The following is a 14,620-nucleotide window of genomic DNA, read 5'->3' as shown; positions in this document are numbered from 1 at the left end:
CAAAGACAGGTGCCATGCAGGACCAGGGAAGAGGATGGAGCAATGCTGTTTTTCCTATCCCTGTTGCTATTATAAATTCTCTGTAGGTGACCTGTGGGATTCCTTCACAGAACCAGAGGGTGAACATCAATGGTGTATCAATGGTGTAAAGCCTGCTGCTGGTGCTGGGGCACTACTAGCACTCTTCCTTCCACCAGTTCTCTCTCTGGTACCGGGATTAAATCACGGCAGCCTCCCAGGAAGATGCTAGGTCCTGTGCTGGGCACTTCCACAGTCTGTGGAATTAGAGCACCTGGCTTTGAGTTCAGGCTCTGCGGCTTTGTAGTTGTGTCTCTCTGACTTTCACTTCCCTAAAGCTGTTTTCTCATATGTGACAATAACACAGAAACTCTGCTATTACATTTATTGTTATTTTCATATTATATTTATATTCCTCATAAACGTGCTATGCAGTAGAGATTATTTTATTCACTTGAAAGTTAAGGACACTGCTTATGCTCCAAGGGGTACAACTAATAATTAACAGAACTGGAATTTGCAAAATTATATGCATGGCCAAGGTATTATAACAGAAGATAATAGGTTTAACTGTTCGGGTTGTTGCTACATGAAACATTATGATTTTTAAAATCCACAGCAAAAAAAAAAAAAAAGATGTGGTTTGTATGCTGAGAAAACACTCTGGGAACAAGAAACCATTATTTCTAATCTTGCTCTACCACAAGTTGTCTTAACTTGTTTCTTCATATGTTCAAAATGATAACCAGGGGTCTGGGGAGCAAATGATAGACCTGAGAAACAAAGATAAGTCTTGGGTTTTTTCTTAGGATTAACTGGGAAATATACTTTAAAGACAAAGATAAATTTAGCCAGTTGCCCAATTTGCTTTTCCTGCTGACCTAGACTCCCTTGAATTGTATTCTTTTCACAGCCAAATTTCACATATAACTCATTTTATACTTACCTCTTTTCCTCAATTATTCCTTCCACATTATCACTTTTTTTTTTTTTTTTTCCTGAATTCCATTCCCATTCTTTCACTTGAAGGGCCATATTAGTAAACACCAACAACTTTCCTGTTTTAACTCCCCTGGGGTTTTCCTAAGGTTTTTGTTTTGTTTTGTTTTGTTTTTTGGTCATTTCTGTCGTTCCTTGGTATTTTCATTGAACATGGAAATTCTGAGTACCTATTTTAAGGGATGATTTTCTGCTTTGAACACACTGTGTATGTTCCAACCCTATCACCATTTCCTGTTTCTTCATCACTTCTCCCCCTGCTTCACCGAAAGTGTTTTTGTTAAGGCGAAGTCTTGGGCTTTCTTGCATTTTATTTCTCCTTAACTATTACTCAGGACTTCATATCATGACTTCCTTGTTCACACTTCTTTTCTCTTTCCGCTCAGTACTTGCCTAAGTGACATGCTGCTTGGATGTCTCTTCTAAACTATAACCTCCACACAGTGCAAACCAAGCACTTTTCTTAGGACTAGGATCTTATAATCAAGTTAATTCTCCTAATTATGCTCCAAATCTTAACACTGAAATCCTCATTATTTCTCACACATGTTCAAATCCCAGAACATACCCTTGACTTATCAGTTTCATTTGTTCTTTATTATCTATCAATTATCGAATCTATCTTTATCCTTCTACCAAAGAAGCTCTTAGATTTCTTTTCTTCTACATTCACCATTCAAATACGGCTGTGATTATATCTACCCCAAATTCTGCTTTGCTTTCTACAGTACTTCTTTGATGCTCTATTTCACTTTATCACATACTCCACCAGCAATTTAAAATTCTATAAAACCTGCTTTTATCATATTAACTTCCTACTCAACAATTCAGAACTCAACAATACAGAAAAGTTTTCAGAAATAAAAAATAGTTTATTGCTGTTTTATTGTTATGCTGTTATTACTATCCTCTTGAAACACTTCCCAAACACTTCATTCCCATCAACTTCTGTTCTCTGAAAGCCAACTCCATTATTACATTCTTTTACTATCGCTGGAATTCCTCTGTTTTTGCCTTACTCCTTTGTGCATTACAGTGTTAACCCATTTGTGGAAATGATGTTATTCTTAACTCCTTTGGAACAAGCTTAAATACTCTTAGGCAAAACTGGATATTCCCAAATTGGGGTTTCTGTGGTACTTTCTATGTAACTATATTGTAACTGTCCATTGCTTTATGTTACATATGATTTCTTCCCCAAATGCCCAGGAAGCTTTGGGAGCAGTAAACGCCACACCAATGTTGATATCATCATAAAATGAGCACAAAAAAGTATTTGTTGAAAATGTTTGTTAACTTAGATTTATGTCTCTAAGTAGAATTCTAAGTTACTTAAGGCAAGATTTCATTTGCAGTTCAATTTTATTCACAATAATCATAATACAGCATAAATGGTACTCTGTATTGTACGTTGATTGATTATAAAGACATATTTTAGATTTTAAAGACAACAGAATATTTTAATATTCTTTGACTATAAAATTTGGCATATTTTAAAAATGGTATGCAATGCATGATCCTATTTATTTTTCTCAACCTAGTGTCCAACAAAATGAAAATCACTATAATATGAAATATTATTTTGAGAATTCAAAAATAAATTAGAAATAATCATCTCTTGGTTAGTGAGAAGTCTTTGTTGTTGCTGTGAATGTTCTTTCATGCTACAATTTTTTTCAAAATTTGAAACAATGGAAAGGGGTTTTTGAAGTTATTTGCTTAACGTTTTTTGAGCTTATTCTAAGAATAAAATCAGCATCAAAGTAATAATTCTCCTAAGACTGAATGATGAGTCAATTTAGAGCTATCTGGGAAAAAATGCCATTTAGTGAAAAATTATATGTAAACACTCATCTCAAGCACTACTTTGCAGCATGTTTTCAGAGCATTGTTAAACACTTCTCCTTAAATAGGAACAGAAAACTTAAGACCTTAGTTTAGCTCAGTTTGGGATTCCACTTGCAGGTCTGTATTACATATATTACCATTAGTATATCTGGTACAAATTTTGCCATTTTTAAAAAATAAATCAAATCCTTACTGATAGTCAATTCAACAAGAGTATTAACTCCGTAGGTACAAATCTACAAAAGCTTGTCAACTATTAATATTTTAATAATGACCATACTGCAAATATGTTTCACATATAAAACAGAAAAAGTTAAAAAATTACCGATTTTAACGCAATTGTGGTTTTGAAGAAAGACATGTAAAAGTGTAACCTTCAGGTACTTGACTAAAATGATAGATGGGGCGCCTGGGTTGCTCAGTGGGTTAGGCCTCTGCCTTCGGCTCAGGTCATGATCTCAGGGTCTTGGGATCGAGTCCTGCATCGGGCTCTCTGCTCAGCGGGGAGCCTGCTTCCTCTCTCTCTCTCTCTCTCTCCCTGCCTGCCTCTCTGCCTACTTGTGATCTCTCTCTGTCAAATAAATAAATAAAATCTTTTAAAAATAAAATAAAATAAAATAAAATGATAGATATCTAAATCACATAAAGTTTTATTATTATTTCAAATTACCAAAACATCTAATAAAAATATACACATTCCTTCAAAGTAGTTATTGCCATTTCTTATGGTAAATTCTTTACAAGCCTCATTTTACAAATTCAGTGTTTCTTTTATAATTATGCAGCTCTAAAGAATGGTGTGTGTGGGGCACCTGGGTGGCTCAGTGGATTAAAGAATGGTGTGTGTATATATATTTATCCATATAGGTTGTATATAAATATATGTACATAAAACTATTTTATATATGTGTGTATATGTGTGTGTGTGTGTGTGTGTGTGTGTGTGTGTATACGCACATGCACATACAAACAACTTACAGTTTAAGTATACTACATATTAATTTAAACAGATTTATTAACTGGAAAGGATATCTTTTGTGCTATGAAACTCAGTTTTAAAGATTATGATATACATATATGAGGCAAAATTGATTTTTAATTTGAATTATCTAACATACATAGGAACCAAACAAGTAAGACATGACAATATATCTGAAAATCTCATTATTACTATATTATGAAAGATTTGAAGTTAGGTCTGTCCTATAATAGAAAATAAAGAAATTGTGCTTGTGACTATTTGAAAGATTTGAAGTTTGATTCCATATATTCTCTGAGTAATAAAATAATACAAATATTACAAAAGATCTTTTTTATTTTTTTTAATTCCACTGGAGGTGTAAGTGCCTATAGTCCTTGCTAAGAACTTTTTAAGTAAAACCATGGAAGTTCAGGTACAAAGTTAGGGTATCTGTCAGGAAAAAAATCAACATGTACGTTTAATAAAAATGTAGGAATTTGAGAGAGTGCTAATGGCTGCTGAATCATGAGATACCTCCCTTTTCATTTCTGAAAATGTATTACTTAATGTTTGTTCCTTAAACAATAGGTAAGTAACACAGTATTTGCAGATAGTTTGCCTAAGTATGTGCCGGAAGAGTCTACCACATGGCAATGGCAAGTTTTCTCTGCAAGGAGAAAAGATTCAATCCAAATGCAAGGAACAGGAAACATACAACACAGAGTTGAACAAATGTAAAATGGCATTTAAGTTTAAACCTAGAAGCAAAGAAAATAAATCAAAGCGGAATAAATATTATTTAAGTTTTTTTTTTTTTTTTTAAGATTTTATTTATTTATTTGACAGAGAGATCACAAGTAGGCAGAGAGGCAGGCGGGGGGTAGGGGAGAAGCAGGCTCCCTGCCAAGCAAAGAGCATGACATGGGGCTCGATCCCAGAACTCTGGGATCATGACCTGAGCCAAAGGCCCGAAGGCAGAGGCTTTACCCCACTGAGGCACCCAAGGTTTTTTGTTTTTGTTTTTTTGTTTTTTTTAATTAAAAACAAGAACATTTAAAATTGGTACTTTTAAAGTTATAACTATGCTGACACTGGTGGTTATTCCCTTACCCAAATTAATAAATATTATCCAGTGTCTAACATGTGTCCGATGGCTTGCTGTAGGAGTGTATATTGATAAAAAGAATATGCTCTTACACAAAATATTCTTATTTCATATCTAATCAGAAGAGAAAAACTCCAAACTAAAACCATAAACCTTATCATCTGTGGTGCTGGGGAGAAGATGTGGGTAAGAATCAGAATGAGGAGTATTCAGTGTCACAATTCAGAATCTATTTAGCAGAGTGCTTTACTAGGTTAAAAACATCCAAGCACAGTATTTCTTTGAGATGAAATGATACAATTAACTCTTCTACTAGCTAACACTGTGGATAATCCAAAGTGGTTTCTAAAAACTCAGTCAGGCTTAGGAAAAACTGCTTTACTCCGACTCCCGTGTTTCAAGCAGTATATTTAAACTTTTCTCACAACGAATATCTACAAATGTATTCCCTTTTAATAACTCATAAGGAAAGAGTTTACTTCAGTAGTTTTTAGTCAAAAACATGCAGTGATTTTGATTATGATGCTCTTTTTCTAACATGCCAAGTGTCACAGAACTCGGAGATGCTTTATCTAGAATATAAATCAGTAAGTTATATACAAAATTAAATGCCATACTATTACAATGTCCTATTTCTTCCCAATCATGGACACAAAGGTGGCATTTTTACATAACTCTGTATATTCCGCTAAATTCTAAAGTCTGAATTCTAGTTAATCCGTGGTCTGTTCTCTCTGAGAGTATTAGTGAACTAATGTTTCATACATGCCAAATACACGCTGGTCAGAGTGGAGAAAAGGCATTTAAGGAGACTTGAGAGAAACCTGCTCCTTGTCAAACTGCTCAACCTCTGAAATACCTGATTGTTAAGCAGGTCGTATCATCTCCTGCCAATTAAATCCTGATGGGGAAAGATGAAAGGCAATTCTTTTACCCAAATAAAATCTGCCTTTATCCTCACAGAGCTTTAATTCAAAACTCAAAGAGCGGTGCATACTTTTCTCCTAAGGCTACCTTCAGTTATTATCTTTGTAGTGTGTACATATTTCTGTCTTTGCCTTCTACTTGTCTCCTTGCCCTCTCAACTTAAAACTCCCACTTCCCTACCCTGTCAAGGAGAAAAGCTGCTGCTGAACATCACATTGTTTATTATATTTATTGCTTCCTGTGTATTTGTCTCCAAGAGTGAAATGTAGACTTTAACATAGATGTTATGTTGTAAGTGAAAGCAACCAAAGAATCATTAAGTGTCGATATTCAAAGAACTGAAGTACAAGGAATTTCTACTCATTTTGAACAAAGGGCCCAAAATAAAAATTAAAAGACAAATTCCTATTGTTGTTGTTGCTACTATTATTGCGTAACAAATTCCATCATTAGCCCTACCTGTTTTACCAAAGTGGAATTGGATGTGTTTTTCTTCACTCTTTCCTTCCCTTTCTCCTTCCTTCCTTCCCTTTTTGACTCCCCTTGTTTCTTCTGGTCCCTCCTTTAAGTTTGACCATGTATATCCTCCAACTACTTCTCTCTTGAATTGCTAATAAAAGGCTCTAACAGCAGAATAACTTTCAATTGTAGATCTGTGTAAATGTTATTGTGGAAGATTTGTTAAAGATTTATTTATGTATTTGAGAGAGCATGAGAGAGAAACTCCAGCAGACTCCCTGCTGAGCGGGAAACCGGAGAAGAGGATGTGAACTGAAACCAAGGGTCTGGGGCTTAACTAACTGTACCACCCCAGTGCCCCCCGCTAATGTGAAAATTTTAATTAAAACTGTCCTCTACTAAGGACTTAGGCATATGAGGAATAAAACAATTATACCCATCAAAAAAATCAAAAGTATAAAATTTCAGCATAGTTTATGCTAATGAGTATGGATTATTCCTAACATAAAAGTGGTGATATATGTCAAAATGTATAAAATGACTGCTACTGAAATATGGAGTACACAAGAATTTTTTTAAAGAGATTATTTGGTGTTATTCAAGGGTTCCTACTAGCTGAGGATTTTTATTTCTCATTCTAATTTACACCCTGTGGCTTTTTGCCCAGGAAAAATACAAGAATATGAAACTCTTGAGAGATAAAAAGATGATACATCGCAGTTTAGAGTTTATGATGTGAATCCTACCTGCAAATACATATCCTATTTCAGACAAATTCTCTAATCCCTATTACAGATTTACTATAATATATGTATCTACTTACCTGTCTGCCTCCTCACTTGTGCTGCTAATATATAGTATTATCTACAATATAAAAGATGGGAGATAAACTAAGGAAGTAATGCTTGAGTTGAGATCAGAAGGATCAGACAGATTTATTAAAGTAAGTATCAGGGGAAAGATCCATCCAGGAAATAGAAACAATAAGCACAAAGACCTAGAAGGAGAGAGACTGGGAATGTAAAATAACTGAAAGAAAAACAGAAACTCCAGAGTGTCAGGAGGGGTCAGGGGAGAGTGGTCAAATAAGCGGGTTAGAAGGACCTAGACCAAAAAGCAGATTTCCCTAACCGCTAGGATTAAAAGAAAGCAAGAAAATGTCTTAGAAAGCTACCATTTGCTTTCTAAGAAGCCCACTCTGGCTTCAGTGTGGAAACCTGATTGGACAGGCCAAGTGGTAGAAGAGAGGAAGAAGTGAGTTAAAAGTGTTATTTCATCAAGGGAAACTATATATCACAGTGACCTTTACATCTCTGGTCTAATGTCAACTAGAAAAGCCGACATAGTTTAGTATACACAGGCATAACCTGTAAGGGGCAAACATCTTTTTGGGGATGCTTGGGTGGCTCAGTTGGTTAAGCATCTGCCTTTAGCTCAGGTCATGATCCCCGGGTCCTGGGATAGAGGCCTGCGTCAGACTCCTTTGGAGTTTGCTTCTCCTTCTCCCTCTGCCTATGGCTCTTCCTACTTGTCCTCTCACTCTCTCTGTCAAGTAAATAAATAAAATCTTCAAAAAAGATTTTTTTCTTGTCCTAAATACTTTCTCATTATATCTATGATTATGATTTCTTGCCATTTTTTTGCCCACAATTCATTTTCAATAGTTATTGTTACTATTTTTTTAAGAGTTTATGTCCATCTAAGAGTAAGGATCTAATATTACTTTATCCACTTGTATTCCAGAATGTTCTTAAGCATATATGAGAGAATATCATATACATACATTCCACCCACCAGATACAAGGTTGGTAACACCTGTTGTAGCATCCAAAATCCTTAAAAATACCAAGTTACATCATAGTGGAATCTATACTTAAAACAGCATAATATGTCAATTCTAAAAAGAAAAACCACCTGGAACAACAAAATCTTTTGGGATACAAAAACCCATAAACCTAAAAGTCCCACAAATTTATAAGGTACTGATAAAATGTCTTTGCTTTGGATATTTGTGACAATCATTGACTGATGGACATTGCCAAGGTAAATTCCATCTGTATATAGAACCGATCTGTTTCAAAACAAACACTTTTTCCACGACAGGCAGTTATTTCCTTACGTTAAATAGAAAACTAAAGCCTGTATTTACAAATGTATGTTAAGGCAATCTAAGTAGACTTATATTTTTTAGGCCTTCACAATTTTGTCTAAGATATTTCCATCCCTATGGATAGAAACACACACATACATATAATATATATTACATATAGTTTTATATAAAAGTCACATATAGAGATATACAACATTACATACATATTTCCTATTGATAACAATTATAGAGAACTCACTGTAGGAATTATACATGCTTTAAATATAAATCAAACTGCATTTATTTTAGGTTTGTTTTTTTTTTTTCCTAAATCCAACTTTATCTCTTTGGATCTTTCGAGGTCTGTGACTATAAATAAACTTGTTTCTGCATTTTATCTTTTTCTTTTCTCATGTTTTATGTCAACACTCAACAAGTCTCCACCCTGTTCATTAAACATTTTTTTCTAACAGATGTTGCTTTTTCCCCCTTTACCCTTTCATGTTATCCAGGAAAGATCAAAGCATTTAGTCATTCTTGTCTACTGTATGTAGAGGTGTGTGGGTGAAATTTTGCATGATCCTTGTGTTCTGGTTGCTTTCCTAATGTTTTCAGTTACTTCCTTTGATAATATTTGATATGTGTTGACTGCTTCAACTAATAGAAATCATCTTAAATCCAGCTACTTTTTGAGAATAAAGGGAAATAGTGTCAAGCACTACATCAACATTCAAATTTTACCTGTTTTGAAGAGGAAATTGACTCATTTTCAATAAGTAAATACTACCTTGTGGAAGAAATCTTACGATTTTTCTCTGAAATTACAAAGAAAGTAAAAGATAACTATTTTTAAAAACAATTATCTCAGGTTACTTATTCACATTATTTTAATTTGGAGGGGAAAACCCTCATAAATAGCTTGACATACATGAAAATTTCTTTTATTTTTTTTTTCACATGATTGGCAGTGAGAGTGAAGGCAATGTAGTGAAATGGAAAGGTGAATTAGCTGTCAGGAGAACTGAGTTTCAGTTCAGCTTTTACCACTAAGTGGCCTTGGGTTTTTGGAATACTACTTGGGCAATCTGAGCTTAAATTTCCCAATATAAAATGAAGGACAGAAATTAGAAGAGGCAGATAGCAATAGTAAGATACAGTATTTTATAGTCATGCATTCTGAGCAAGAATTTTATTGAAATTGTGGTCACAGTTTAATTCTGGATATAAGTTTATTTTCATAATTTTTTTTTTTTTAACTGAGGTACCAGATATTGCTGAGCTTTGTGTTTAGTACGGTACTGGCCTGAAGTGGTTATGTAGACATCAAGTTTTCCAACTTAATTTTTGGTACTAAAATCTTCCAGATCAAAATTTTTCTTAGCAGCATAGCTGAAAAATACTTTTCCATTTCTGTCTTAGGAGATTAGTAAAGTTTCAGAGTTTGATGAGTGCAAGGTGGAAAAGTAAAGGTGACTAAATTTTTGGTCATTCATACAGCAAACACATCATTTCATTTTAGTTTTCATTTTACTGAACTTGATTTTAATAAAAACATGGGAATACTGATTGCCTCTGACGCACTTTCTAAACAAGGGTATATCAGTTCACTTCTAGTCATCTGGACATTTGTGTTGTAAAAATGGTTATATTTTGCTTGTCATTTACATAATCTTTTCCCAGTCATTTGTCAGGTAAGTTATTCTTTCCTATTCTAGGAGGAAAAAAAGTTTTTAACATATGTCTAAGAGACTGTGCAACTTTAGGTGTAACTTTAAAAATTCCATATTGCTATTAGCAAAAATTTGATGTAGTGTCAAGGCATTAACTAGAATTGCTAACTAGCATGACATAAGACAAAGAAAAGGTATTCCTTACTGCAAATCTTACATTTGTCACTAAGATTTAGGCCAGCAAAGGGCAAGTAAATGTGGGGCACTAAACATCCATCCTCTCCAGGTTAAGTAATTTAAATATGAGGTAAGACAGCTATTAAATGCCAACAAAATGTAAATCAAAAGAAGAAAAGTTTGCCAGGATGAAAGCACTTAAAAGGAGCTTGAACCCTGGCATGTATACAAAACCCCATTTGCAACATTAGAGAGATTCAGACATTTAGCCTCTGTAGAAAGCTTTGTGATCATCTCAAGTGAGGTAACTTGCTGAAATAGAAGCTAGCTCTGTACTTAATCACTAACCAATTTTCTTAAGTATACATATATATATATACATAATGCATATTAGGTAAGTATTTTTTTTTAGCACAAGAGAAATCTTGAAGTGTGAAAATTTTGAGGACACCAATTTACTGTCATTTCAGTGGCAGCAAAAGTCACAAACACAATGAATCAGTGACAGAGCTGTGAATTGATTTTAGATCCCATTAGACTCTCTTTTTAACCACTCAGCAATTCCTGAGATTGCTTTCAGTGACCAGAGATGCAAAATTGAATTAAAATGTCAGACTGAAAAATAAAAATAAAATAAAAATGGAAAGTAGTCATTCTATACAGTTTGATTTCTGACAACATGAAACAATATATTTCCTGCATGTCAATGTACAAATCTCAAAGCTGTACTCTGCGGCACTGATACCAGATTCTACTCCTTATATAGGAACAGATTTAAATTACCAACGTATAATGGCAAAATATGCAGATACCAATAACTGTGTTAAATACAATTTTAAGGCCTACACCATTCAATTTTTTAGGCAATGATTAAAGGATGTCCCTTCATATAAATATACATTTCTCTAAATGCATTTGTTCTAGCTGGAATTTGTAAATACTCTTAAGTACAAAATTAAATTTGAGTAAAAAATGAAGTTTTTTGAATACATTAATACCTTAATATCTTCATAGGCATAAATAGCTTGATAAAAACCCATTCATATCAAGAAACATGGAATAATGACTGAGAGTCTTCTGTTACTTGTATACCATATAAAATTACATATTTTCTATTTATTAGAGAATCTAGAATTCTAAATATATCAGCATCCAGACTTTTCAATGTTCTTGAAATAGTGCATAATCAAAATATTAAGAAAAACTAAAAGGACATGTTTCACTTCTAACATAAAAAGAGAGTTGCAAAACTCATTTTTTTTTATATATATTTTAGGCATTTTACTTAAAATATACTGCTCTTAATGCTACAGGTTCTGAGTTTCCGTTTTGGGTCAAAAAGAGTTACAACTCTTCCGGATTATAAAACATACTACCACTTGCCTGTGTGTCTAAGTGGAAGCACAAGTAGGTATGTTTTGCTGATCTTTGCTCAATATCTAGATTATATAGAGAATTAGTAGAAACAAAAAGTGTTTCTGTGAGCTACCCTAGCACTTCTTTTACTGAAACATGACTTCCTGATTATATTACTATCATATCCTTTAAAGGACTCCATGAATTTGCTACTGCTATCAAATTTTACCAACTTGACAGGCACTGTCACATTCTTAATGGGAAGAACTTAATGTTTCTTTCAAGAACATTCCTAGTAATGCAAGTTGTAATTCATTTTACTTGAAATTCAGTGTTTTGAGAGTGTTTAGCCCAGAGTATTAACAAACATGTAGTACATGTTATTGACTACATCCAGCTTTCTTTCTTTTTTAAGGCTTAATAATATTCTGTTGTATGTATAGACCACATTATCTTTATCCATTCATCTGTTGATGGATACTTAGTTTCTCTATCTTAGCTATTGTGAATAATGCTGAAATGAATCTGAAAGATATTATGCTAAGTAAAGTAAGCCATCACAGAATGACAAATACTCTAGAATTCCAATTAAATGAGGAATCTAAAACAGTCAAAGTCACAGAAACAGAGAGTAGAATGGTGGTTGTTAGGGTCTGCAAGTAGGGGAAATGGGGAGTTGCTGCCCAATGAGTATTAAGTTTCAGTTACAAAAGATGACTAAATTTCAGAGATGACCTCTACAACATTGTACCTACCATTAAGAATACTGAATCATACACTTAAGAAGGTACTAAGAGACTAGATCTTGTGTTAAGTACTCATGACAATAAAAAAGCTAAAACAAACATACAAAAAGGTACAGCATCATTCCAATAAGAGGTAAGTGGTACAATATCAGACATAAGATTTATGTCATCCCCAAAGCCACATTATGACCATTATAACAACAGATTTATTAATTGTGTGATGATATAGGTATGTGTTGAATGACCCTGAAACTTCATTTCCTAAATTGAAAAATGGAGATAGCGCTTCCATCACAGAGTTGTGAAAATCAAATGCCATAATACTGATAAAGCCATCAAGCATCCCAATAATGACAGCCATTAATAGTAATAAAATTAATGAAAAAATCATGGGGAGTAGTTACAGCAGGAAAGAAACTGAACAGAGTAACAAAAGATAAATCAGGTATATCATTTGCATAAACATTTCATAGAGGCAGTATAAGCTATAATGTAATAATAAAATTAAAAATAAAGCCTGGATTTTTCATTAAAATCACTGTTTCTAAGTACTATATATCTTATTTCTTTCTGTTAGTGTTTTTTTGTTTGTTTATCTTTCTTATTTTCTAAACAAAGTGTGTTTGAATTGCTTTCACATATGCATTATACAAAATAGCATTCTCCAGATTTATAAGCATGGAGAAATCACGCTTTTGTGATACACTATGGGTGAGACATTCACATAAGTTTGCGTATGCCAGTTAAATGTTTTATGAACAACATAAATTCAACTTATTTGTAGACTTAGAAGTGAAAACTGAGTGAGCATGGACCACAATATGCTCCAAAAAATGTCTACCTAACTATCACAAAAGAATTGGGAAACCATTTTTTCATTAAAGCATTTAAACACTGTCCTCTTCCCAGGTGTACTTCATCTATTGGCTTTGGATATTATTTTTATTCTTGTTTTCCTACGAGAATTCTAAATATTATTCAGTGTCTTTCACTCAGTATAGTTCAGGCTCTCATGTCACACTATGCAATGTTCACCACAGTCTCAGTATGGACATACCTACATGTCCATTCATCACCCTGTATCCCCACCCATTTACATTTACACCAAACTTATGTTTACACAAAAATATATCCCAAAACCAATCATGGCAATAATAGTAGTTTTTTCTTAAAATTTGTATTGCTCTTGACTAGCTTCTGCAAACTCAAGTTGATCCTAATTTTCCAGCCTACTTTTTTTGAAATCACTATACCCTGCACATTGGGATATTTGCCATTTCCCCATTTATGACTCTGTCCTTTTATTCTGTCCTTCTAGCCTTTACTATCTTCCACATCCATCAATACTTCATCCATTGTCGTAAATCCAGCTAACATGTGACCACCTTTGTTCACTTCATGATATCCCCTTGTTCACAGTCATCACCTTATTGAAACTAGGCACACATTATTTTTGAGATACAATAAATACAATACAAAAATCCAGAATTTAACCCCTTAAATTACAGTTAGTGACTTTATCCCTTCTCTCCCACTGCAATGTGCTGGTACTTCCCTTTAAAGGAGAAGGTTATGGATTCATACACAAATCACTGAATAGGATGCTTGTCTCAGGTACATTCCAAAATACCATGAGAACCTTAACTTTCTCAATAGTGCAATGAGAACTTAAGAGTACCTAGCTTAACAGATTTTATGAAGACTGAATGAAGAACACATTCAAAACAGCCATCCCTGGCCATCTGTTTTTTGCTCGTTAGCTGTTTGCTGCTGGGAGTCTGTTATTACTACTGATGTTTTCACCTATGTTGAAGTTAGGTATTTACATATATGTTAGCTCTTTGGGGCAGACATTTGTACTTACATTCCTTACTATTACTATTAGGATTTTGCTTAGGAAAAATATTTCCTAATATAGGAATATATAGGATATATATAGAATAAAAATATATATAGGATATACATATATATGCCAAAAATATATACAAAAATACCCTATATTTTTATTAAAGTCAGTTTTAGCTCTATTGAATCGGTCATCTGAATACAATTTACCTCCAATTTCACCTGGGCATTGGTTGTAGCAAGTAAGCAAACTGTAGCTACAATTCTAAAAAACCCAAGATATAAATGTTAAGCTTCATTATTTCCTAGTATACCTTCAAATCTATTTAATAAATAAAACTGTTATTCCAGAAGTTCTGGTTTTCTCATTATGTCTTTCCTTTTCACCTCAGTGCTATTCTCATCACCTCACGCTGATTC

The 14,620-nt window shown here is 33.6% G+C and overlaps 1 protein-coding gene across 2 annotated transcripts in view; it reads right to left on the bottom strand.

Moving 5' to 3' along the window:
• The window catches only part of SEMA3A (semaphorin 3A), a 461,780-nt gene that overhangs the window by 107,104 nt on the left and 340,056 nt on the right, over positions 1 to 14,620 (bottom strand). The window lies entirely within an intron of this gene.

This window comes from Mustela erminea, chromosome 11 (assembly GCF_009829155.1).
Source record: "Mustela erminea isolate mMusErm1 chromosome 11, mMusErm1.Pri, whole genome shotgun sequence".
In the NCBI taxonomy this organism is placed as follows: Eukaryota; Metazoa; Chordata; class Mammalia; order Carnivora; family Mustelidae; genus Mustela; species Mustela erminea.
Note: the sequence above shows the minus strand (reverse complement) of the source record. Positions and strands in the feature narration are given on the sequence as shown.